The sequence below is a fragment of the Aegilops tauschii genome, chromosome 6, assembly GCF_002575655.3.
Source record: "Aegilops tauschii subsp. strangulata cultivar AL8/78 chromosome 6, Aet v6.0, whole genome shotgun sequence".
In the NCBI taxonomy this organism is placed as follows: domain Eukaryota; kingdom Viridiplantae; phylum Streptophyta; class Magnoliopsida; order Poales; family Poaceae; genus Aegilops; species Aegilops tauschii.
In genome coordinates this window covers 158,825,724-158,852,343 of record NC_053040.3, presented here as the reverse complement: position 1 = coordinate 158,852,343, position 26,620 = coordinate 158,825,724, and the positions used below count along the sequence as shown (strand labels likewise).

Genomic DNA, 26,620 nt, shown 5'->3' with positions numbered 1-26,620 from the left:
CGGGTAGGGGGTCCCGAACTGTGCGTCTAAGGCGGATGGTAACAGGAGGCGGGGGACACAATGTTTACCCAGGTTCGGGCCCTCTCGATGGAGGTAATACCCTACTTCCTGCTTGATTGATCTTGATGATATGAGTATTACAAGAGTTGGTCTACCACGAGATCGTAGAGGCTAAACCCTAGAAGCTAGCCTATGATTATGATTGTTGTTGTCCTACGGACTAAACCCTCCGGTTTATATATACACTGGAGGGGGCTAGGGTTACACAGAGTCGGTTACAAGGGAGGAGATCTACATATCCGTATTGCTAAGCTTGCCTTCCACGCAAAGGAGAGTCCCATCCGGACATGGGATGAAGTCTTGAGTCTTGTATCTTCATAGTCCAACAGTCCGGCTAAAGTATATAATCCGGCTGTCCGAGAACCCCCTAATCCAGGACTCTCTCAGGTAGGGCTTGACATGGCAAAGTAAAAAAAGAGCAAGGAAAAGAATATAGTAGGGAATGGTGTTACTCGTCGGGTGCAAGGGAAAAGGATCTACCCTCGAGATTCTGTTGGTACTTATAGTGGAGTAGAAGGTCCAAGTCCACCGGCTAAATATACAAACACAGTATCACCTGCTCCACCAACTGCAGCATCCGCTTCAACTGTACTGGCATCTCAACAAGTTACTCGTTCATTTCCTCCACAACTGGCCAGTTCCCAAGCTGCCTTCACACCTAACACTACTTCTGAAGCACTGCTGACACAACAGGACTTGGCAAGATCAGATGAACCTCATGAGCATCAACACCAAGACGGTACCCCTGACCGAGTCAAGTTGCAGTTGCATGCTCCTTTGTATGTACTCTCATAGTTTGATGTGCACTAACACTTTCCTTATTCAGTGTTGAACTAGCACCACGGTGCAAGCGGAAACAGACATCAGGGATAATGCTTGACAGATTAACAAAATCTAAAGCAGGAAGAATGGAGATCCATTTTGAGGCAGGTTTAAAAAGGCCACGTGATGCCAGAGTCAGCCAAGTTAGTATCAGAGGTAGCCGTTGCCGTTAGGTGTCATGCACGTATCCTCCCAACGTGGATCCAGTACATGAATGAGAAAGATGATACCGAGTTTAACACCTTCCTTGACCATTTATCCGTAAGTAATGTTATTCATCGCAATTTGCAATATAATGTCTTGCTTTGTCCCATACTTCCTAGCTTCCTCCTAATAAGACTCACATTCTTTTTTCAACAGATGAGGTTCAAGTTGGATCCGAAAGATGATGCAACTAAACAAGCATGCACTCATGTTTTTCAGTCTGCTCTGCGACAGTATCGATATCACCATAGAAAAACTAACTTTGAAGGCAAGGCTAACAATGAAATCGCCCAAACATCTCTAGTGGAATATATTACAAATGAAGACTGGACATCCCTTGTTAAACACTAGTCTGATCCAAAGTATCAGGTACGGTATATGTATTTGATCAGATCACATATTGAACTTGTATTTATGTATGTGCCTTACAAGTGTATCTTCTTCTAGGCTAACTGTTTGAAGAACAAGACCAACCGTTCTAAAGTGAAATTCCAACAGACAACAGGATCTCGTAGCTATATTGCACACTGCGAGGCTCTTGTAAATAGCTGCTACTTCCTTCTTTTTCTGTGCCATATTATCATATCTATATTGACTTGTTCCAAATACAGAGGAAAGCCCGTGCGGACCAAAAAGAACCTCAACCTAATGCAGTGCAAATCTTCAAGGATTGCCACACCAGCAAGATGAAGGGCATGCGCACACCAGCAAGATGAAGGGCATGCGCACACTAGTTCAAGCCGTTGTTGTAAGTCCTTACTCCTCCTGCCTTTGAACTGATTGTTACTGTGACATGTTGATTTAACTGCTTGGTTTGCAACCAATGTCAGTTACTCTGTTCACTTTTATACACAGTTGTCTTAACGTATGATTTCACCTTACATGGTTTAAAAGAGATGAAGGATATTCTTTTGGTCTTGATCTGTAATCTAGTTGTGATGTTCACGTGCCCACACAATGATACAATAGCATGTTTGTTTTATATCTGTTTGCCCATGATATGAATGATTTCATACTATGTTCATCCTACTTTAATCCATGTCTCTTTATCCTTACATGTCAACGAATGTGAGGAAATAGAAAATACAATAGGGATGCTACATGGACATATGTTCCGAAAGTGATTTTATTATGTAGTTGGCATTACAATACATGCTAATGTATTACAGTAGTTCACCAAAATAAGTTATGTATAGACGTGAAACCTACTTTGTTTGTTTTTGTCTCATTAGTAACTTATCTGGTACACTAATCTACAAGTTCAAACTTCCAGCAAGCTATGGAACAAATGATTGAACAGCCACAACCACCTGAAGCTGACGAGGCTACCATAGGCACAATGTCACCTCTTGCTGCAGTGCGTCAGTATGTCTCCGCTAACAGTGCAAAAAGCACCTTCCTGCGTAATTCTAGGTTGGTTGTCAAGGTAACTGTCGTGGAACTGTCACGGCATATGTCCTAGTGTGAGGACTTAGTCGTGGAGCCATTGCAACGAGATTAGCTTAAAGGGGTTAAACAGTACAAAGGACACGGGGAGTTTATACTGGTTCGGCCCCTTGCGGTGAAGGTAAAGGCCTAATCCAGTTTGAGGTGGTATTGCTAGGGTTTCGATGACCAGGGAGCGAATACGCTTAACCTGGCTCTCGATCTGTTGTTTCTTCTCCCTAAACCGCCGCCGGGTCGTACCTTTATATACACAGGTTGACGCCCAGTCGGTTTACAGAATCCCGACTGGCTCATAAACGTGTCCGTCTCGGTATCTACTCTTTCCTATCTTACAAAACAAGTCATACGCCTATGGCGGTTTATGTCTATGGGCCTTAACCCGCCTCTGGGCCTTGGGCCTTCCTATTAAGTCTCCTCCATAAAGCGCCATCTTCCATGTCTTCATGGGCTTGAACACGGGTAAATTACTATGAGTATAACCCGGCCCCTCCTGGGCGGTTTATACTCAATAGTTATATCCCAAACATTAGGCCCCGGGTTGATTTGAACTTGTTCACATCAATCTTCAACACTTCGAAAAATCCCTCCTTCGTGGCCTTCACAAAACTTTATAACTCGCCATGACGTCATCTTCTGGAATCATGATAATCCGCCGTGACGTCACCTGCCATTAACTTTACACAGAGCCCAAATCTTTTAATGTATCTCCTTTTCTTTAATGAATCTCCGAAAATCAAGGTGTCTGCACATCTACATATCCATTTTTTGACCTCCTCGATTCCCGCGCCTGCCACTTATCCATTCGCCTTATAAATAGGACTGGGGGTCCCTTTCACTCCCCCCCCCCCCCGTGCCTCTTCATCTCGTCACCTTCCTCGCGACGCCCTAGTATTCGAGCTCGGCCGTCGCCGTCAAGCTTCACCTCTGCCTTGACCTTGGCCGCTGCATCAACCTGTTCGGACCAGACCACTCGCCCGCCTCCGCCATTCAACGGCCTCAGTAAGTTCCTCCGCCTCTCTCCCGTAGATCTGATTAGGGTTCTCACGAGCTTATGAAGGTTCGGCCATGTTCTTCGCCTATTCTTCACCGTAACATAAACCACAGTTCTTCTTTTCCCATCAGATCATCTCTTTTCTGCAGAAAACCTAATCTGGAACTTCATAAATTTTCGAGTACCAACATTTTAGGTCTGAATATTTTTCCTTTTACTGACATGCGGTAGATCCAAAATTGCGACAAAATTTTGCGAAAACTGTTTTTCAGCACTTAGTCTTCAGATCTATACTTTGAATCTCTGTATAGGTAGTTTAACTTAGAAAATCATAATCCGCCAGGTACCATTAGTCCCCTCGTAAACCGCCAATTGCTCATGTATGCCACCTGATAACATCAATCTCTGGTTTAACACCTTTAGTATGCTTCAACATTTTCTCCTTTTAACTTTTAACGGTTTAACCATGAATCTTAAACCGGCATAAACCTTCTTCCAGGTTGTTTGAACAAATGGCCAAGTCTTTTTTTTCCTGCAACTGGGTTCCATCCCGGATGACAAAAGAAGAACTGAACAGATGTGTTGCAACTGGCGCTTTAGCAAAAAAGGATGACATCCATTGGAGAGCTCCCGGTCCAGAAAATCCACCCAAGCCCAAAGATGGGGAAGTGGTCGTTTTTGTTGATCATCTGGGTCGAGGGTTCAGCCCTCCCGGATCGAACTTTTTCCGTGACATGCTTCATTTCTTCCAACTTCATCCTCAAGATATTGGACCAAACTCCGTATCCAATACTTGCAACTTTCAAGTGTTTTGTGAAGCCTACCTACAAGAAGAGCCCACAGTCGATTTGCTCAGAGATTTCTTCTACTTAAACCGCCGTACCGAGTTTACAGACGGGCCCAATACTGAACTTGGCGGGGTGTCAATTCAGAAAAGAAAAGATGTCAGCTTCCCTCACGCTAAGCATCATAGCCACCCCAAGGAGTGGAACTAAACTTGGTTTTATTGCCAAGATACATCTCCAACTGGTGAGAACCCTCTGCCGGGTTACCGTGCTCATCGGCTTACTGGTACACATCCACTCCCACAAAGACTTAGTGCAAAGGAAAGGGCCAAATATGCCCCGCAGCTTTCGAAGCTCAGAGCCTTTGTGGCAAACGGTTTGATAGGCATTGATTTTGTTCGTTGCTGGATATCTTGGAGCATTTTTCCTTTAAGCGGTCGCCCCAGTTTGATGTGCGAGTACACAGGGGACTTGAAAGACCCTCAACGGCACATTGATATTCAGCTAACTGACGCTAAAATTACTGAAGCCGTCAAGAAGATACTGGATGAACCGGTGGCCGTCTGTAGTAAAACAGGGCTTAGTCCCTTCTGCGTTTCAAATAAACCGCCAGCTGTAAGAATTGCCTAACTCCTGTTTTAATCCGATCTTTTTAATACTCTCTTATAACCTTTGTCAATTTTTAACAGGGCGGTGATCCATTCTAGAAGAGGAAACCACAGGATAAACCGGCCAAGACACCTCACCCCAAGACCAAGGTTACCAAGAAGCCTACCAAGAAGAAAACCGTCGAGTCCACCGAGTTGAACATCGATGATGATCTTGATAACCCGGAATCAGAGGTAGAACTTGATTCTCTTGGCTCCTTTTTCATACACCTCATTGACAATGACCATTATCAGGATGACGCTGAGGCTAGCCATGCTAGTGACGTAGAGGTAATTATTCTTTCCTCCGGTTCAGATCCTCTGCCAACACAGAAAACCCATCAAGCAAACCGGGAAGTAAGATTTTCACACCCTCTAGCTTATTTGGATCCAAACTTTCTTTTGAAGAAACAGCACACGAAGCTCGCCGCACAACCCGGCATAGTGGCCAGGGTGTTACTTCCTCCGGTTTACCGAACACACCGGTTCATAAACGCCGCCCAGAGGTCTCTTACACTTCTGACATATGTTATCCCAAGGCAGGTTATTTCCGATATCCTCTTAATTCGTCTGATTCAAATTATCAGGGAACTTCCCATTCTTCCTCTGGCGAATCAATAGGGACACAAATTCCAACCCTTAAAACAGTTCCTGGGTAAGCATATTAACTGACCCTTCATATCTTATACTTGATCTGTATATTGACCTGATGTACCTTGTATTATTTTCAGGGCCAAAGCCAGAGCCAGCAAAAAGGCTAAGGTGAATAAACCGACTGATGACCCTATTCCTTCTGAACCAGAAAGGACCCCTGAACCATCTAATCTGAATGCTGATAATATCCCTGATGATCCGCCACCGCAAGATGAAGAAATTGAAGCTGAACATATGGAAATTGATCCGACGGGTCATGCCGATAACCCGCCAAGCCCAGCTAAAGCTGCTGATGACAAAACCGACGATGTTGTAGTTACTGGCCTTGGTTTCACATCTCCTGGCAACCCCATTGCTCTGTCCAAACACAGTGCCAAGGAAGAAATCTCTGTTGTTGACAAGGGCAAGTGGAAAGCGGATTTGGAAAGCTATGCTCACCTCAGTGCCCAAGATATTCATTTTGGGTTTTTGAACCGTTTGTAGACAAGCCGTGACTACGAAGCCGGTTTAGTGAACATGATGAAGGGGCGATGTGAGGTAAATATTGTTAACTCTGTATAAGTATTCTTCCCTTATGATCGGTTTTTAGAATATCAACTCCAGTAGCCCCCAAGGGCCGGTTTATAATACCAATACAAACCGGGACTTTGTAAAATATCCATACGTCAACTTTGCCTGTATAGCCCCCAAGGGCTGGTTTATCTTTTTAAGATGAACCAGAACTTTTAGAATAACAATCCTTCGATTTCACCGTGTAGCCCCCATGGGCCGGTTTATCTTTTTAAAATGAACCGGGACTGTTATGCTGTAAAGCTCAAAATTCTTGTTGAATACATTTGTAAACCGATTGGCTGATGGAAGAAAAAATCCATAGCTTTAACTTGAGCAAATAAGCATTAGCCCCCAAGTGCTAAGAATAATACTTGTATTGAGCTTGGGACTTGTAAAATTGTTGATAAGAAGCAATAGGCATTTGCCCCCAAATGCCAAGTGTATAACTTGTTATGTGCTTGGGACTTCAAATATGTTCTGTCAACTCATAAATTGCATGTCTCTTGCAGGCTGAGCTTATCAAAAATGAATCCCAAATCGCCGACCTTGTGGTCGTGGATTCGAGCCCCACGGTGGGCGCCAACTATCGTGGAATTGTCACGACATATGTCCTAGTGTGGGGACTTAGTCGTGGAGCCATCGCAATGAGATTATCTTAAAGGGGTTAAACAGGACAAAGGACACGGGGAGTTTATACTGGTTCGGCCCCTTGCGGTGAAGGTAAAGGCCTAATCCAATTTGAGGTGGTATTGCTAGGGTTTCGATGATCAGGGAGCGAATACGCTTAACCTGGCTCTCGATCTGTTGTTTCTTGTCCCTAAACCGCCGCCGGGTCGTACCTTTATGTACACAGGTTGACGCCCAGTCATTTTATAGAATCCCGGCCGGCTCATAAACGTGTCCGGCTCGGTATCTACTCTTTCCTATCTTACAAAACAAGTCATACGCCTATGGCGGTTTATGTCTATGGGCCTTAACCCGCCTCTGGGCCTTGGGCCTTCCTATTAAGTCTCCTCCATAAAGCTCCATCTTCCATGTCTTCATGGGCTTGAACACAGGTAAATTACTATGAGTATAACCCGGCCCCTCCTGGGCGGTTTATACTCAATAGTTATATCCCTAACAGTAACCTCGTCCAAATCGCCTACTGAACAAAATCTTCTGGCTAGACAGAGTGATATATCTGTGCTCCAGACACAAGTCCAATCTCTAATGGACGTCGTTTCGGAAATAAGAATAGTGTTTGACAAATGTCGTCAAGATATGAATGGTTTTGAAACTAGACTATCCCACATTTGCTTCGTTGTTCAAGACCAATGGCGAAAAAAGGGGAAGGTCATGCTGCTCCATCAGATTCTACAGCCTGAAACATTAGCACTCAGGTCAAATGATCTATGCTTTTACATCTGATGGTGCTTTTATCTGCAAGGACTGTAAACTTTATGCCAATAGGCCTTTTGTTGTATGGCTGGAATCTATTTTGTTGTGATACAATATTTATCGTGCTGCCAAAGGCTGTAGAAATTATGATGCTATTTTCTATAGTGTAGGTTTATCTTAGTAATGTATTCGGCCGAAAGCTTCATAGGAGCCCAACGTGCTAACATTCCTTAGGCCCATTCCAATTGGGCTAAAAACGATTATGGTCTGTAATTTGCATGTAGCCCACTAAAAATATCTGGGCCTAAATCAGCATAAGCTTTCATATTTTTGGTAGGCCTATGCCCCTAGTGGGCCTTTAACATGCTTAAACATAATTTGGTCCCTCGGTAACAATAGGTTGTTAACATGTGTAAATATCTCTAGCCCATAAATAACATGGGCCTCTAATGGGCCGAAAGTGAGATTGGGCCCTGATTGTGCCAAATAACCCACTGGTCATTAGCAGGCCGAAATGTATCTCAGCTCGTGGTGGCCCATTTACAATGCAGATCGTTCACGGGCCGAAATTCAGACGGGACGTAAATGCGCTAACCTACTACATGGGCCTTTAACAGGCCGGAAGTTCGGTCGGGCTTGATTAGTATCAGTTTTATATGGGCCGGTAATAGGCACGATGTGACGTTGGGCCACATATGGCCCATGGATTTCATCCGACGTTAACAGGCCGAAAATCACAATAGGCTGGAAGTGGCCCAAATCTATAGTGGGCCTCTAATAGGCCGAATGTCAGACATGGCCGAATATCACCCAAATCCTTCATGGTCGTTTATGGGTCAAAAGTTTCAATGGCCAATAAATGGGCCCAAATGAAGCAGGACCTTTAATAGGCTGGAAACACACCGGGCCGTAATTCGGTCCAAATACTTAGCAGACTGTTAACAGGCTAGAAGTGACCATGGGCCGCGATGATAACAAGTTTAGAATGGGCCGTTGACGGGCCAATTTGACAATAGTCGTACGGGCCTTAACTGCAAATGGGCCATCTGCAAGCAGGCCGTTAATGGGCCAGCCCACTAATTTTGACTCGGCCAGCATTTTTAACCTAAATGGGTCACTGTTGGGCCTTGCCATGTGTCGACGTATCATAGGCGCCTCCTGTCCATTGGGCGCTTAACATCTGTCCTTTTCAGGTGCTGACACGTGGTTGCTATAGCCAATGATAATTTTACACGTGGAAAATTCTCATTGGTCCCAGCTGTTAACGGGTTACCGGATCCAAACCGGAACCTAATAGCTTAACGACGAACCGTTACGATGGACGCCACGTGTCGGTTACCCTTGATGAAAGCACTTCTATGACGCGCGATTTATCGTCATGGAAGTGGACACTTCCATCATGATAATTTTGGTAATGTCATGGAACACTTCTACGACAGCACAGGTATGACTATCTTGATTCTGTTATAAAATCGTCATGAATGTACATGCATGATAGAAAACGTGACCTACTATGACAAACACGTATCATCATGGAAGTGGTTTTTTTTGTAGTGCCTTTGGTGAGCGGCGTGCGAGACTGAATGTCGGGGGTGCGACGCGAACGCGATAGGCGTCCTTTAAGTGTGCCACCTTTTCCTTTTGAACTTGCAAAGTGTAACATTTTCATGCGACCGATCGATAGAAATCCAGAACAAAATGACGAGGGCGGGGCTTTCCTGCGCATTAGGCGGGCTAGTTTGGCCTAGTGGGTTTGAGTGATATGATGTGTTACAGTGCCATCCACTCGTTATTTTTATGTAAGCAAGCGTCTCCACTCTTACGAGGGAGGAGTGCGAAACACGGCGGATCTGATTTTGATCTTGGGATAATTTTTTCATGTGAAATAATGGAGCACTGCTAGCGATTATAGCATGATAGTTAGGGCATCTCCAGCGCTGACCCACAAATTTACACCGGGATCTGTCCGAGGACACTCATGCTGCCAGAGGATGACATCCAATGCTGCTCGCATACCTTTCGACAACTATATGAACTAACCGGGCGAAATTTGTGCAAACAAAGCGAATTTCATATTAACCGGATGAAATTCATTACATTTCAAAAACTTTTCCTATAAATCGGATGAAATTCATTACATATTTCGCACGAACGGTACTAAAACCTATTGTGAACCTAATCTAAATGATCGCCAGTGCCCGACCACCATGTCCGGCCATGAGCCCCGACAACTGACGCTCCGACTATTGCCTTTGCCTCCTCATCTGCCTCGGATTCGTCCAGAACCGCCTCCATAACCTCCTCCTCCAGAGGACAAGGTTCTAAAGATTTCCGCCTCCACATCACCCTCAAGCAGCTAATCGGCCGCCGATGTTTACCCCACCAAGCTTGGCGTCGACTGTGTGGAGGAGCGGTGGCCTTCTGGGACCAGAGCGGCGGTGACCTAGCATGTACTAATCTTCCTCTCTACTGGCTGAGCCCGTGCAAGTGCGCCGGCTTCGTGGTCGTGGCGGCGGAGGGCGGCCGGGTGGGAGCCAGCGATGTCCTTCGCCTGCTCCTACGATAGTTCATCCAAGAGAGCTTTGGAGCGCACCCGGAGCAGAGCCGGCGACGTCCTTCGTCTGCTCCTATGACAGTACGTCCAAGAGAGCTTTGGACCACGAGGAGGCCATGGTTGGAGTGGTGCTGGCAGAAGGAAGGGATCGGAGGAGAATGACTATGGGTATTTGCCTATGGCTGTGGCGGAAGTTAATATAGTGGGGAAATGGCAATGTGCCGCGGCAGACGAACGAACGGCTGGCACCGGAGTAGGTTCGTCGGCAGCCGCGTGTCATTAATGTGGGCGGCGGATGGACGGATGGCCGTGGTGTCGTTAACGCGGAGCAGTCGCTTGCACCGGGATGCCGCGCGGGTGGCGCTCTCTCGACCGTCGCGCTGTTGCAATGTCGGCACCAGTGAGAGGTCGCGTCAGGCGTGAATGCGGTATTGATGTTCTGGAGCGACGGTGACTGTTTTCAGGCAGGAAGCGCGTGCTAGCGATGGAAGGGGTTTTGGTGGGCAGGGCGGTCAGACGCTGGCGTGGTGGTATATTGTTTTTGTAGTTTGCAAAAGTACTCAATTAATGTGGCAGTTCACTTCTTTTTCTATGATCAACATACACCCTACAAATCACCGTGTTCAAATTTGGCACTTCTCCAGGTTCATTTACCACTAGCAAGGGGCCCATGCGTTGCCCGGAACATCAAGATGCATTTATACGAGCTGTTTATCTCGTGGGAGACAAAGATGAATTAGGGATGGCCTTATCTGCAAATGTGGAGGGGTGTGGGTATCTTTTTGCAAAATTGCCATAGTTTGATTTCTATCCGTCAAATATAGATCAGACGGTCTATATTGCAGGATGGCAGGCATACCATCATCACCCACTCCGGTTTTTTATAAGAGTAGAGATATTTTGGCCATTATGTGCATTTTGTAGAAATTTACTACCACCATCCTGATTTATTGGCCCCTTAGTATTTTGTGCCAAACTTTGACCACAAATTGAACTAAGAAAATAATAATGCATGTAACCAAAAATTATATTATTGGATCGTATTTCTATATCTATACCCCTATATAGTGCGCGGATAACTTTGAAAGATGGTCATTGGATGAAGCCAATCCGACGGTGCAGAGATAGCAAATCCGAGCACTACTGGCCTTTGGATATCATCTACATTCCACCAGATTCTGCCACATGTACAATCTAGAGATTCCACGATTGAACTTAAGCAGAATGCTCAAACCTCAAAACACAAGCACTTCTCCTCTGTTCTAGAAGCTTCTGTATCATAATTGCCCAAACTTTTTTTCTAGATGAATTGCCATTATTTATTTTTACTTTATGCTTTACAACACACAATTGCATGAATCTTAAAATAGATTAACTTTTTTATAAAAACTGTTGATTTTGAATGCGATGAACTATAAGAATTAAACGAACATCTACATCAGGCATATATAACTCAAAGCTTACATGCTATAGTGTGGTATTGATTCATAATTTGGTTGCCAAATCTCATGCGTGCAATGCACGTGTACCCTACTAGTAAACATAGTTTCTAGTGATATTATTTGAGTTACATGCATCAACCAGGACGGAGGTGCAGAAACGTCAAATCCCAGCTACAGCTACATGGGTGTGATGATAGGGACATGGAATGATGTTCCATCAGGTGCACGCACGCGATCCGCTTGGCTGGGGTGGCGGCCAATCAGAAAGCAATCCACAATAGGCTCAGCGCATACAGTTTCTACAGGCTATAGAAAGTAACCGTGTGCGGTATTAAATGACCAGGATTGAAGGGGAATCCAAATTTACTTCATCATGTGTCCTTGAGCTCTTGTCAAACCAATGCACTATATGGTTGTCCGGCCACTCTGCCCCAGAGCTCACACCAAGCGTCGTTCATGCCACTGCGCTGCACACTAACCGGTAAGGAAGCGATGGCATCCCGTCGCGCCGAGTTCCTTGCTGCCCACGACCACACACAAAATGGTAGGGAAGCGATGGCATCCCGCCGTGCTGACTTCATCACCGCTCGCGACCTCACACCTACGTGGGCGAACTTTGGAGCTGCCAAGGCCGAATTCGGGGTAGAGCAAGAGGCAGCCAAAGCCGCACAGAGGGAGCAGAAAAGGTATAAAGCACTCAAGAAAAGAGAGTCCTGCTGCCGCAAGAAAGAAGAGGACGCACGCGCTACTGAGAAGAGCTCAGCGGAGATCCAAGTACGGTGGGGTTTCGCCAAAAAGCCAGGGAGGATAACGGCGACGTCTGGTCAGCATGTGAGAAGTAGTAGTACTACTATTGTGTGTGTGTATGTGTCTGTGTCTGTGTCGCCCATACGTTTGTTTAATTAATTACGAGCATGTACCAGTAGTAGTTACTACTGTAGTTTTTAGAACAATTTACCAATACATGAGCCTAGACTCAATGGAAAAATTCCTATCCTATGCATCAAATGGCATCTCTTTCTCTATAGGAATTGAGATGCATGTCATCTCAATTCCTATGATTTTCCTATTCCTATAAAATTCCTATCCTATGAACCAAAGGAGGCCTCCGCTGGAGTACAGTACTACTGTAGCTACCAGTATTGCTGGTACAGTAGTTTCCTTCAAGAAACGGAATTCAATGAAGCCATGATGGTTCCTTCATCCAAGCAACTTTACAATGGGAAAGGTTGGGCCTGTGATTTTATGGCTCATTAGTCATTATTATTGCGGCGTGACGACCGGGGTGACTATCCCTTGGAGTTCTGGGTGCATGGAAAGTGGACCAGGATGGTCGACGTCCCACATGTCGGTGAATGAAAGTATTCTTTTCGATTTCGAGGAGCAAGGAAACCGCATGGTATAATATCACTCCTGATTTATACTTATTTTTTATTTTACATGAAAACTAGCATTTCAAGTCATATGACGAAGAAGTGCGAAACACGGCATGTGCTGGATGTCCCACACGTCATCGAAAGGAGTGGGACATGAACAGCATGGTAGAGCGACTCCACTGCTTCCACTTCTAGGTCGAAGACCACACGTAGTACTAGTACTGCGTCTGTTCCTAAATATTTTCTTTTTAGAGATTCCAAATGGACTACCACATATGGATGTATATAGACATATTTTAGATTGTAGATTCACTCATTTTGCTCCAAATGTAGTCACTTGTTGAAATCTCACTACTGCAGGATGGTCCAAACGCGAAAGTCCAATCAGAGACCCTTCGACGAAACTGTGTGCGATGCATTAATCACAAACGGTGATGTAATAAAACCATCAAAAAAGATGCAAAACGTTTGCAATGGCGGTGACATCAAACACGGTTCAGATTGGAGTTGCGTGTGCGATGCGTGGCAAACAGTTAATCCAGAAGAACTGTTTGCGATGAGGCAGAACAACAGAAACGGGCAGCCAGATGAGGGTGTGTGCGATATACGGCATACAGTTCACTAGGATGAACTATGTGTTATTAGGCAACACAATACAAACGGTCAGCCAGATCAAGGTGTGAGCGATGGAGGGCATACAGTTCACTCGGATGAACTGTTTGCGATGAGCCAACACAACAGAAACAGTTCACTAAACAAGATGTGTGTGATACGCGGCAAACATGTCCGTAATCAGAAATGTGTGTGAAGACCAATAATAACATAGATGATTGCTACTAATAAGCCGTGCGATTTGCTCTATCTACAGAAGAGTAACACACATGTATATATAACTGAAATAAGCATCCAATTACATAAGTGACTATACAGATCATTCGCACACACCTCAATAAACAATTGTATGCATTCTAAACTAGGAGCAACGATCGTCTAGTCATCTACTTCTTATGACGCTCCCGCCACTGCTCTGTGGCTCAATCCCTCATCTGGGGCAGGAAGAAGACACTCCCTCATGTCAACGATCCGCATGTACATCTCGTAGCTTGTGTACGCATCCTTGGCCGCGTACTTTACGTGTTGTTCATCCGGCCTCTCATGCCAGACACTGTGCCACGCGTTCTTGTCCTTCTTGCTCTCATCCTTCATCTTCATGTAGTAGGGGTCGATGATGGTCGAGGCGAGGTCAACTAGGGTGTTCTGTTTGTTGTTGTCGCTGCCCCAGACCTTGTTGTGGGCCTGGATGTTGACAAGATTCTTGCATTTCAAGCCTGAAACCTTGAGCGCTTTTAGATCGTTGGTGGTGTCCACCGTAGCGAAACTGTAGTCGGAGTTGTTGATAAACCTGGAGAAACGCTCGCAAGGCCTTGTGGCCAGGTGGTAGATGTAGATGAGGATGTCATGTCGCACGCACAACTGGGCGATGGCAACCTTCTGATCGTGCCCAGCACGATCGATGTTGTACTTGAGGTCGAAGCCGACCACTTGGTACTTGTCCATAGTTTGGATGGAGCTCTCCACCGAGACCGGCTCATTCGTGTACACCATCGAGAGGGCCTTCCCCCTCACGTGTGTGCCCACTACATGATGCATGGTGAACTGCCCGCCGTTGTCGTCGTTGGCTGCTGGAAGCGCCGTTGGAACCGCTGGATGTCCTCTTTGTATGTGTCGTTGTGGGTGTGCTTATTGTGTCGTGTGGCACGGGGGATGAAGGTAAATGGTCGCAGGAACAAATGGGGGCCCGGCGGCGAGGATTCTCGGCGCATCCGCATGGCAGTTTTTGCAGCAGGTAACTGCATCGTGGCGCCGCGCCTGGCGCAACCGCATGCACACGAATGTACGTGACCGTGCGCCGGCCCCAAACACTGGCAGCACGCGTGGAGGGACGAGGGCAGAGCGCTCGGAGGGACGCGAGAGCAGAGCACGCCACGGCCGCCTCAACCGCAAGTAACCACACGCAGAGAGCAGTTGAACACACAGGAAATGGTCGTCTACAAGCCGGCAGGCAGTTGCGTCGCTGCGTAGAGAGCGGCTGTGTGCTACTACCTCTATCTTGGTCTATTAGTGACGTTTATATTCTGTGCCATATTTTGACCTTAAATCTAACCAACAAAATGTTAATGCATGTTACAAACATTATATAATTGGAAACTATGTTCAAATACGAATCCAACGATATAATCTCTGGTGACATGCATTCGTATTTTATTAGTTAAATATCTAGTCAAAATTTGGCACAAAAATACATAGACGACTTGTCACCGCGCTGCCGCAGACGGCTTAGAGCGTAAGCTTGAGTAGTGTGCGGGGCGTTCGTTTGGCCAAACGGTGGTGAGCCCGTTCCCGCGCAACCGCGCAGATTCCCACGCAAGCTTCCCGCCCGACTCGGTGAAATCCCCCAAAATCCCAATGCTTACCGGCCTGCTATATAAACCCTCACGGCCGGCGAGTCCTGCGTCGCATTTTCCCCTCCCTCCTTGTAGATTATCTCGTCTTCTTCTCCCAAAATCGCCAATGGCACCGGTCCGTCCTCGTCGCACACCCACTCTGTCGTCATCAGAGGACAGCTCCAGCTGGGTGGCTACACCGCGGCGGCGGCGGTGCAGTTCCCAGCGTAGTGTCGTACGTGTGGCGTCCCAGTTGGGTGTGCGCGGGACACCCACCACACGCTCCGCCCCCGCTGCCTGTTGGCAATTGTTGCCGGCCGCCGTTGCCGCCACCCCACCGTCTGCCGCCGTGGCCGCCACACCACCGTCGAAAGCCAGGATCTATGCTTCTCGTTTGGTGCGAGTCTTGGTGTTTTTGTTAGACCCAATGGTCCTATGCTCCCTCAATGCCACAAATTTATAGAGTATGGGACTAATGAGTATAAATTTAAAATGGCTTTAAATATACTAGGATGTCTCTATCCTTTTGTCTGCGCCTACTCTCTTTGATTTTTTAGAATAAACTAAGTCATTTTGTCTATTTGGAGGAGGCCAAGGCAAACAATGTGGCAGTGGAGGCCACTTGCCTCGCTGAGGAGGCTGCACATAATGCCAAGCAGAGTTTCCACCAAGAATACTATCCAGACCAGCAATGTTGACACCAAGCTAGGCCAGAAGACTAAGCTTGGGGGAGTACGTATTCTCACTGATATTTCATTTCATGTTCACACATTCATTACACTTGTTGATGTTCATCATTTTCTTTGTTTATATGTGTTTTGTTTTTTTGTTTCCTTTATGTGTTTGATTTTTTTTAAATCCAAAAATATTTATCGCTTCTTTTTGTTTTTTCTTCCCTATTTAGTTAGTTCGTACTAGTAGTAAACAAAAACCCTAAACTATGGCCTGAACTTGGGTAAACACTTCGTGTGTGATCCCTTTTGTTACTTTTGGCACGCGCACCACCGATCATGACCATGGGTTGTTTCCTTTACCATAAATTAGTGCACAAGGCACAGGTTGCGCCAACCGGATATCATATCCAGATAGGGTCGCAATCAGGCTTGTTCACTCCAGACCAGAAGTTTGTCATTGGTACCTTGAGCTTCAGCACCGATGAGACGAGATGGCTCGACATCGACATGTATCCTGACGCAAACCTATCTCCCCTCTCAGGAGCCCAAAATCCATCGCGGAACAGCAAAGTGACATTCATCTTCATACCCAGGTGACACACTTGATGCATGAGCCCGTCTATGCGGTTTTTCCTGACACCGCTATCTAAATCCCGGTCAAATACTATGGTCCCTCTATTCAAGAGGGCCCAAAATCATCATCAACCCACCGATCATGCACATGTTAGTGAATATCTCAGGATGAACCATGAGCTCATAAAACATTCATCTTCCGATCAACATATATCCACACATATGCATCTTCACCGGATCCCAAACAAGCTATAGTAGGGCCAGAGGTCGCTAGAGTTGGATACCTCAGTGTCGTGGGATCGATCTCTAGCACCAAGTATCCGTCCAGCTTACGGGAGGGTGCTCCCTCTCCTGCATTTTTATCACATAAGCAACCCTTGCGGCATCATTGGCTCACTTGGCTTCGATGAATGCTTCAATGGCGAGGTGCTCCTAGAAGGCCAAGGGGTCAGCGTAAGCGGGTGCCACTATAGCCTCGCTTGTGTGTCTTATTGGGAGATCGGCCTTGGTGGCGAGATCTTCATGTAGCATCGCTGCCTTGATCATCTCGAAGTCCTGCTCCGCTTTTTCATATAAGTGTTTATGACAAAAACACCATAAGGATTTTTTCGATCCAACACTATTCAATCCGGGATATATGTAGACATCAATTAATTATTACATACTAGTTAAACATTATTGGATCCAGGTACAGTTGGATCCTTCATTGATGAACTATTCCTCAGATGGGTTTGGAGGATTAACAATTATTCAGTTTGCTATCTCTAAGGTCTAAAGTGAATTGGGTTGGGGCGGGAGTGGGAGAGTCAAGCAAAAAGTGTGGAAGGATGCAACTAGGGCCTTGGAGTCCACAACCATCCTCTCCGCTGATGCAACCTAGTTTTGCAGTGTGACTGTGGCGTCATTCTCATCTGGTATCTACGTGAACTTTGTCGCACCCTTCCCGTGCCTCATTGGCAGCTCAGTCATCTCAACCACCATCAACTCCATGGAGCACTCCATGATTGCCATCACAACCGCCACCTTAGGCATTCCGGGATTATAGCTTGCAAGCCGTTTCGCGTTTCCTCTCTTAACGAATATTTGGTGGGAATGTCCTCCAAGACACTCGTGCTCTACAATTACAAATCTCTTCTTTTGGATGCTTATTTTCCATTGATTATTATAAGAGTGGCACGTGAGCATGTTGTAGAATAATTTTTTTCTACATCCAATAGACCGAGGTATCACCCTGTGCCATATAAACCACAAAAACTAAAAACCAAGTGTGGACAATGAACCTTTATTCATGCAACTTATCGTGCACGCCATGTTGACATCACTCGTAACCAACCAAAAGCTATATGTGCTAGAAGAAGAGACTTCCTTCAGAATTCCCCTCATCATTGTCATTCATTTTCTCCGCAACTTTTTTAGTTCACTTTGTCATATCAACTATCACATCTTGGGGCAATTCAATCCCACTCACTACAAGAATATGTCAACTTGTGACCTTCTCTCAGTGACCTTGAAAGAATTGGTCATAAATCTACGACCATTTGAGACCAATTGGTCAAAAGCTGTTCGAGGGGCTCCAAACCCTAAACCATAACGACCATTTTGGTTAGAAAGGTCGCAATTTCCTTACACGAAATGGTCGTAAAGCAGACATCACTGGTCTATTGCCTTATTTCTAGCCAATCACGACCAATATAGATGGTCATAGCCTTGTAAATTATGCTCGATTGCTATGACTAGGCGCCACCTCATCATTTTTGCATATGTGTCATGTCCATGTGTCAATTTTTTCCTATGTGTCATGTCCATGTTACAATTTTCGCTTACGTGTCTGGATAGTACCCGGTTTGAATCTACCCTGACGGATGGGTCGCACGCATTGACCTATTGACCAGGAAGTCCAAGCACATCGGACGCACCACATACATGACACGTAGGCCCCACCAAACTGACTAGTGGGACCCACCACCTACATGACAAGTTGACCCCACCAAGCTGACACTCGGGTCCCAAGTAGAATAAAAAAAGAAATGGTTTGATGGGTAGGATTCGAACCCACGTCGCGAGCTAGTACAGTTAAGTACCTTACCACCACACCACATTGGACCTAGTAATAGTTTTCCACACTTAATTTTCTTATAGGATATATTCGTTTCCTGGGCTTGGGCACAAATTCGTGCGAGGCCTCCCTTCTCTCTTTTCCTTAATTAATTATATCATATGGTCCGCCACATCTGCTGGACTCAAATTTGTCTCAAAATAAACATACTGGACTCAAATTGGGAAATAAGCAGCAAATAGGGACACCATAGGGTGCCGAACACACGACCTCCAGTTCAACCCAACCACGCCCAACCACTATGCCAACAGCTCCTACTTGACACAACACTACCCAAAACATTATTTAAAGTGTGCACCCAGTGGACTTGGGCCTCGGTGGGACGAGGCCACCTCTTTTTTTTTTTCTTTTATCACTTTTGTCCGACGATTGGGCCTTGGGCTTCGGTGGAACGAAGCCACCTCTTTTGTGTACATATTTTCTTTCTTTTTTCTACTTTCATTTATACGTTTGCCAAAAAAACTTATGTTTATACTTCCAAATATTATAAATAATTATATTACAAAAAATACATAAAAAATTTGTTAAGCAAGCATTTGAAAATATTTACATTTGTATAAAGGAAATGTTTATCATCTATAGTTCTATCCGAAAGTATACAATGTGTGTAAAAAAATTTGATTGTGTATTTAAAAAATGTTAATCAAGTATTCAATAAATATTTTAAAAAATTATTTGAAAAACGTTAATCAGGAATTTTAAAATGATCACATTTATATAGAAAAAAATGTGGACCATGCATTCCAAGAATGTTAATCATGTATTTGAAAATGTAAATCAAGCATTTAAAAAAATTAAAATGTGTATTGAAAAAATGTTGACCATGTATTTAAAAACTATTAATGATGTATTTAAAAATGTTAATCAAGAATTTGAAAAATATTAAAAATTTGTATAGAAAAATGTTGACCATGTATTAAAAAATGCTCCAAGCACTTGAAAATCTTTAATGTGTATAAAAAATGTATCTTACGTATATGAATAATGTATACAAAAATATACAATGTGTGTGAAAAACGTTGGGGGTTGAATCTCTTTATTTTTTTATTTCTTATGCCTGTTTCCAAGTGCGGTCACAACGGCGGGCATGACCGCTCGTAGCTAGGGGTTGAATATTGGAAACCTTTTGGTGTTTCTGTGATTAAACAGATACTTATGTACCTCGAAATGATTTTTGTAAAGAATAAAGAACAAACTATAAGGCAAGTGCAGTTCAAATTTGCCTCGCTTCTTACTGAATTAGTGGAAATTTGTCTTTTTCACGAAAGGTGGATTAAAACTTATGACACCCAACCATTTGGTCAATAGTGCATAAAATGTGGCCTAATATTTTAGGAAAATGATTTGGTCCAATTTTGCAACAAATATATGGTAGGTCCTTCACAAAAAAACTAATTTTGGGCACTTGAAAAATGGAAAATGGTTTTTTTGTCAAAAGAAAAAACTTCCTTAGCCAACATTGTTGGCCATTCCAAGATGCACCCTTGTGCACAATTTGAGGTCATTTGAACAAACTATGCCATGAATGTGGCCATAAGATTGATCATTTGGGTTGAAAGCCATGAATCTTCACAAATGATAGCTCATTTCTGAGAACACTTTTTTTAAAATAATTATTGTATTACAAGTTCATTATTTTTCCTGGTAACTTGGTCACATATAATTACACAATGCGAAGGTTTTCCAATTTGATTTTTTTATGCCCATTTCAAAATGCGGTGAAAACGGCTGGAATGACTGTTCCTAGCTAGTGGTTGAATCTTGGAATTTTTTTAGTGTTTATCTAATTAAATAGATACTTATGTACCTAGAAATATTTTTTTGAAAAAATAAAGAGAAAACTAAGAGGCAGCTGCAGTTCAAATTTGACCCGCTTCCTACTGAATTGGCGGAAATTTGTCTTTTTCACCAGAGTTGGACCAAAACTTTTGACACCCAACCATTTGGTCAATTGTGCATTAAATATGTCCTAGTATTTTATAAAATTGTTTTGGTCCAGTTTTGCAAAAAGTATATGGTAGGTCCTTCACAAAAAAACTCATTTTGGGCACTCGAAAAATGGAAAATTAATTTTTCGTCCAAAGAAAATGAAAACTCCCTTAGGCAACATTGTTCGCCATTCCAAGATGCACCTGTGAACAATATGAGATCATTTGAACAAACTATGCCATGAATGTGGCCATAAGATTGATCATTTGGCTTCAAAGCCATGAATCTTCACACATAACAGCTCATTTCTGAGAACACTTTTTTAAAAGAATTGCCGTATTACAAGTTTATTATTTTTCGTGGTAACTTGGTCACATGTAATGACACAATGCGAAGACTTTTTGATTATTTTTCTAAATTTTTATGCCCGTTTCAAAATGCGGGCAAAACGGCGGGAATGACCGTTCCTAGCTAGTGGTTGAGTCTTGGAAAACTTTTGTTGTTTCTCTGATTAAATATATACTTATGCACCTAGAAATGATTTTTGGAAAAAATAAAGAGCAAACTATGAGGCACCTGTAGTTCAAATTTGACCCGCTTCTAGCTGAATCGACGGAAATTTGTCTTTTTCACAAGAGGTGGATCAAAACTTTTTACACCCGACCATTTGGTCAATTGTGCATTAAATATGGCCAAGTATTTTATAAAATTGATTTGGTCCAATTTTACAACAAATATATGGTAGGTCCTTCACAAAAAACTCATTTTGGGCACTCAAAAATGGAAAATTGATTTTTCGTCCAAAGAAAATGAAAACTCCCTTAGGCAACATTGTTTTCCATTCCTAGATGCACCCATGTGAACAATATGAGATCATTTGAACAAACTATGCCATGAATGTGGCAATAAGATTGATCATTTGACTTAAAAGCCATGAATCTTCACACATGATAGCTCATTTCTGAGAACACTTTTTAAAAAGAATTGTCGTATTACAATTTTATTATTTTTCTTGGTAACTTGGTCACATGTAATGACACAATGCGAAGGTTTTCCAATTTTTTGATTTTTTTTGAATATTTTATGCCCGTTTCAAAATGCGGTCAAAACGACGGGAATGACCGTGACTAGCTAGTGGTTGAATCTTGAAAAACTTTTGGTGTTTCTCTGATAAAATAGATACTTATGTACCTAGAAATGATTTTTGGAAAAAATAAAGAGCAAACTATGAGGCACTTGTAGTTCAAATTTGACCCGCTTCCAACTGAATCGGCAGAAATTTGTCTTTTTCATGAGAGGTGGATCAAAACTTTTTACACCCGACCATTTGGTTAATTGTGCATTAAATATGGCCTAGTATTTTATAAAATTGATTTGGTCCAATTTTACAACAAATATATGGTAGGTCCTTAAAAAAACTTGGCCACTCGAAAAATGGAAAATGCATTTTTTTGTCCAAAGAAAATGAAAACTCCCTTAGGCAACATTGTTTGCCATTCCAAGATGCACCCATGTGGACAATATGAGATCATTTGAACAAACTATGCCATGAATGTGGCCATAAGATTGATCATTTGGCTTCAAAGCCATGAATCTTCACACATGATAGCTCATTTCTGAGAACACTTTTTTAAAAGAACTGTCGTATTACAAGTTTATTATTTTTCCTGGTAACTTGGTCACATGTAATGACACAATGCAAAGGTTTCCCAATTTTTGATTTTTCCGAATTTTTATGCCCGTTTCAAAATGCGGTCAAAACGGCGGGAATGACCGTTCCTAGCTAGTGGTTGAATCTTGTAAAAAAATTGGTGTTTCTCTGATTAAATAGATACTTATGTACCTAGAAATGATATTTGTAAAAAATAAAGAGCAAACTATGAGGCACCTGTAGTTCAAATTTGACCCGCTTCCAACTGAATCAGCGGAAATTTGTCTTTTTCACGAGAGGTGGATCAAAACTTTTTACACCCGATCATTTGGTCAATTATGCTTTAAATATGGCCTAGTATTTTATAAAATTGATTTGGTCCAATTTTACAACAAATATATGGCAGGTCCTACACAAAAAAAACTCATTTTGGGCACTCAAAAAATGGAAAATGAATTTTTCGTCCAAAGAAAATGAAAACTTCCTTAGGCAACATTGTTTGCCATTCCAATATGCACCCTTGTGCACTATATGAGATCATTTGAACAAACTATGAAATAATTGTCGTTCAAATTTGCCCCGCTTCCTACTGAATGGGTGAAATTTGTTTTTTTATAAGAGGTGGATCAATAGCTTTTGACATGTAACTATTTGGTCAATTTTACATAAAATGTGGTCTAATATTTTTGAAAAATGGAGTTGTGCTATTTTGGAACAAATATTTGGTAGCTTCTTCACAAAAAAACCTTTTTATGCACTCGAAAAATGGAAAATCATCTTTCTGTGCAAAGAAAATGAAAGTCATCGAACTATGCCATCGTTTGCCATTCTAAGATGCACACTTATGAAAAAAATGAGATCATTTTGACAAACTATGCCATTGTTATATTTAAAAAAAAACCAGAGTTTTGGGTCCAAAATTTTGAGATTCAAGTGCGAGACAACCGGCCAATGAGACGCGAGGAACGGCTTTCACACGGATCACCAAATTGGATGCAATCTGAGCCATCCATCACGCACCCATCCAACGGTGGAGCATCTCCCGAGAATCAAAAACCCTAACCCTCCCCTCGATCCCCCAGATCCCCACCTGCCGCCACCCCAACTCACCCACTCCCCCTCCCCTCGGTCCCCCAGATCCATCCTCGCGCTTGGTCGCGCCACCCTCCTTCCCGAGCCGCGCCTTCATCCTCTCCTCTCCCGCAACCCCAACCCGGCCCCGCCGCCGATCTCCACTCCCCCAACCTCAGCCCAGCCCCGCTGGCGACCTCCTCCCCCACTCCTCGACTGCCCGGTGACATCCTCTACTTCATACCCGCCGGCGACCTCCGCCTTCGACTCCACCCTCTCCTTCTCTCCACGCTGAAACCCTAGGTCGATGCCATGGCCACATCGCAGGTGGCGCGCGCGGGAGGAGCCCATCCATGGCGACACCGGTGAGATCTGTTATGGATCCCCCCTTTCTTCTTCCCCTCCTTCTTCTAGATTTCTTCATCTTGCTTGAATCTCATTGCGTTTGTGCGGTTTTTTTTTTGCAGATCGTCTGGTCAAGGAGGACGCCATGGACAAGCCCGATGTCATGGCGACCTCGCACGCAGCACAGGAGGAAGCCAGACATGGCGACAACCGACAGCCTTTCAGATCTCATCGACTTCCGCCCACGATGGAGGACTGGGGTGGGCGCCTCCCCCTCCCGCTATCTCTTTCCCTCCCGTGCCTCGATCCCCTTCCCCGTCCTCTGTTTTCGCGCCGTGATCCGCGAGTACAAATCCATCCGAGCGCATGGTGGATTTGCTGCCTACGCCCCACTAAGGGCGTCTCACTTTACGTGAAAGATTCCCAGGTTTAGGTGATTAATACATAATCGCATAGGTTGCTTCACACTCATCTTGTATGCATGATGTGTAGCTCCGAGGATTCCTCAATTACATGGTTCCGCCTTTAAGCTATGCAGACAGAAGAAACATTCTATAGTAAAGTATGGGGTTGTTGATTAAACTACTGATGTGTTCACTTCAATGAGAAAAAGTGTAGTTAATTCAGGTTGTGAACATTTCTTAGGAGTTTCACAACACTTTGTTGAAACCAAATGGAAAACAATGGAATAGCCGAACAGGTCCTGTTTGACAGTTTTTTAACATATAGCATTACTTATGGATATACGTAACTGTTTTGGTTACTATTTTGTACTCTACTTTCTGCTTCTCAGTTTTAGTGAAGCATCATTGATAATTTTATAATTTATTTATGCCTGAACACTAGGCTTTAGATTCTGCCCTGATCCGTTGACTCGCGGTTTGATTCGTGGCGTGCGAGATTTGTTCCTGGGCTGACGTGCTGTGTTTGCAGGTGTGATTTTTGCAGGCCTTGGACAAGATCAGGTTCGAGAACCTCACGGACAAGAGTAAGCTCGATGCGCATCCTGAGCTCTTCATCCACATCATCCCCGACAAGGCGACCACCACGCTCACGATCGTCGACGCGGCATTGGCATGACCAAGTCGGACCTCGTCAACAACCTCGGGACCATCGCGCATAAGCTAAACTCTGTTATTTATGTCTGCCCTGCATAAGCTAAACTATGTTAGTTCCATGATCAACTTGTATATGCAGTCCAAGCCTTCTAAAATGATTGCCTTTATTGTCCATGTCTTGATGTGATTTGTTCTTAAAATGGTTTGCTAGATAGATCCATGCCTTGTATGTTCTGTGTTCTTTACTATATTGTTTTGGCCTAGGGCAATTAAACATTGTATCTGTTTTTAGTGTGATATGCAACTCTTCAAAAAACGAAATTGTATTATGGAATTGCTCATCTGCATGGAATTTCTATGTATTCTAGTAGATTATTTTTTATACTATATTGCTGTATTCCCGATCTGCGTGGGAGCCGATGCTCGGTTTGTTCTTGTTTCTGTTTCAGTACTAGTACAATGTAATGATTTCGTTCTTTCATGAAGTATTTTGCACTGTTTTTATCTGTCGAGCAATTTAGAAGACCTGTAGAGCATTTAACTAGACAGTTGAATTTGCATGTGCAACTATGCTTGCTTAGAGCAGCCCTTGACTGGTTACATTATTGCGATGGCCTGTGCTGTTCTTAGTTGTGCTACAGTATGTGGTCTGTGTTGTTTGCACTTGTTAGCCAAATCATTGCACACGCAGTGTCAATGCGATGTTGCGGGTTTGTGACCTAGGATTTCAGCCAAGTTCCTGTTTGTACAAAGTATCTGCTACATGTTGTTTTCATCTTGATAGCTAGCAGCCTAGCACCACTTTGATTGTGAAATCTTTGTATGCTGTAAAACTAATTGGGTCAGTCTTGAATTTGTTGTGAATTGTAAGATGCTTCAAGTAAATGTTTTTTTGCCTTCTCGCGTGTAGGCGGTCAGGCGGGACAACAAGTAGAGGTTCAGTCTGTTGCTCATTTGGGCTAACCAGCGGCACACTGTGGCAGTATGTTTTCTGCACGAACTCCCCTGCACTAATGTATTCTGTTTTTACAAGGAAGATTTAAGATGTGTTTATACTCTTCATGATCATCTGCCATGTAGTAATCGTTATTTTTTGTAACTTCTAAAAGCATTGTACTAGATGAATTTGTGTTATCATTCTATAAAGAACTTACTTTTTATTGAATGGTCTCTTCATAATATATTGGCTCCAGTTTTCTGATTCTTCTTTGCTGATTCATGTAACAGGGTGACCGTGGAAGGCATGTTGCCGTTGTTCTATTAGCTCAGTGCCTGTTTGTAATGCTATTGAAGGAGCTCCATCCTGAAGAATATAATGCTTGTAAATTAGTTAACTCTACTTGTAGAGTTATTTGTAGAGCAGGAGCACCATTGTATTGCGTGTTATTTGTAGAGCCTGAGCTCCATACAAAATCTGGCTCTATACTGAATCTGGCTGTTGTTGTTTGAAGTGTTATATGTGTTTTTTGTCAGTGCCAATTGAAATATTGGTTATTTATTTACTGTCAAAATGAAATGAGGAATATGGCCCTGACAAGTCGGATCCACTTACTAGAACCTGACAACTTGGACCCACTTATCAGAGCATGATAACTGGGGTCCATCTCACTAGTGGACCCATGATACATAAAAAAGCAAACTGTTGAGATAAAAAGGCCATGGCCCAAATAATATAAAAAGGCCACGACCCAAAAAAGAAAGCCACGGCCCAAAAATGAAAAGGCTGTAGTGCGGGCTTAACTCATTTAGCTGATAGAAATTAACAGAAAAAATATATTAATGGTTGAATTAATGGGCTCGGCTCATATAGACACCGAAATGGACCGGGCTGATTCTTATCAATGAC

At 43.6% G+C, this 26,620-nt stretch overlaps 1 long non-coding RNA gene across 3 annotated transcripts; it reads left to right on the top strand.

Annotated features, from left to right (window-relative positions):
• Nucleotides 1-23,401: 23,401 nt before the first annotated feature.
• On the top strand, nucleotides 23,402-26,296 carry LOC120966333 (uncharacterized). Of its 3 annotated transcripts, XR_006665224.2 has the most exons (5): nucleotides 23,402-23,736; nucleotides 23,839-23,976; nucleotides 24,650-24,883; nucleotides 25,685-25,756; nucleotides 26,002-26,289. It is a non-coding gene; the product is annotated as an uncharacterized lncRNA (long non-coding RNA). The 3 variants fall into 3 exon arrangements; XR_005759820.3 differs by having other exon boundaries at nucleotides 24,650-25,756; nucleotides 26,002-26,296; XR_005759819.3 differs by lacking the exon at nucleotides 26,002-26,289 and having other exon boundaries at nucleotides 24,650-25,995.
• The last annotated feature ends 324 nt before the right edge of the window (nucleotides 26,297-26,620 follow it).